Raw genomic sequence first — 1,191 nt, forward strand, 5'->3', positions numbered from 1 at the left:
TGATATTGTGGAGTTTTCTTTTTCTGCGGGGGAACAAAAGGCAAAAAGGTAGATTTATCCGCGGTAGCTGTGGCAACCAGGTCCGCGAGACCTTCCCCAAATAAAATTTCACCTTTGTATGGAAAAACCTCCATATGCTTCTTTGAGTCGGCATCACCCGTCCATTGGCGGGTCCACAGGGCTCGCCTAGCAGAAATCGCCATGGCGTTGGCTATCAAACCCAGCAGCCCAACGTCTCTTTGAGCGTCCCTCATATATAAAACTGCGTCTTTAATGTGGCCTAAGGTCAATAAAATGGTATCCCTATCTAGGGTATCAAGGTCAGCTGACAAGGTATCTGTCCTAGCTGCAACCGCACTACACACCCATGCCAATGCTATTGCCGGTCTGAGCAAAGCACCTGTATGCGCATAAATAGACTTTAAAGTAGTTTCCTGTCTGCGATCAGCAGGATCCTTGAGGGCTGCCGTGTCCGGAGACTGTAGCGCCACTTTCTTGGACAGGCGTGTTAAAGCCTTGTCCACCCTGGGTGAGGATTCCCAACGTACCCTGTCCTGTGCAGGGAAAGGATACGCCATAAGAATCCTCTTGGGAATCTGCAGTTTTTTATCTGGAGTTTCCCAAGCTTTTTCAAATAACTCGTTAAGCTCATGGGATGGGGGAAAGGTTACCTCAGGTTTCTTTTTCTTATACATGCGCACCCTCGTGTCAGGGACAGAGGGGTCATCTGTGATATGCAAAACATCTTTTATTGCAACAGTCATATAATTAATACTTTTTGCCACCCTCGCTTCATCGTAGTCGACACTGGAGTCAGAGTCCGTGTCGGTATCAGTGTCTGCTATTTGGGATAGGGGACGTTTTTGAGACCCAGAAGGTCCCGGTGACCCTGCCGAAGCCGTGGATTGACTCCCTGCTTTTTCCCTGGACTCTGCTTTGTCCAATCTCTTATGTAATAATGTCACATTTGCATTTAAAACATTCCACATGTCCATCCAATCATGAGTCGGCGTTGCCGACGGAGACACCACAATCATCTGCTCCACCTCCTCCTTAGCTGAGCCTTCCGCATCAGACATGCCGACACACTCGTACCGACACCCCCATACACACACAGGGATATAGTTATAAGGAGACAGTTCCCCAATAAGGCCCTTTGGAGAGACAGAGAGAGAGAGTATGCCAGCACAC

This window comes from Pseudophryne corroboree, chromosome 6, assembly GCF_028390025.1.
Source record: "Pseudophryne corroboree isolate aPseCor3 chromosome 6, aPseCor3.hap2, whole genome shotgun sequence".
In the NCBI taxonomy this organism is placed as follows: Eukaryota; Metazoa; Chordata; class Amphibia; order Anura; family Myobatrachidae; genus Pseudophryne; species Pseudophryne corroboree.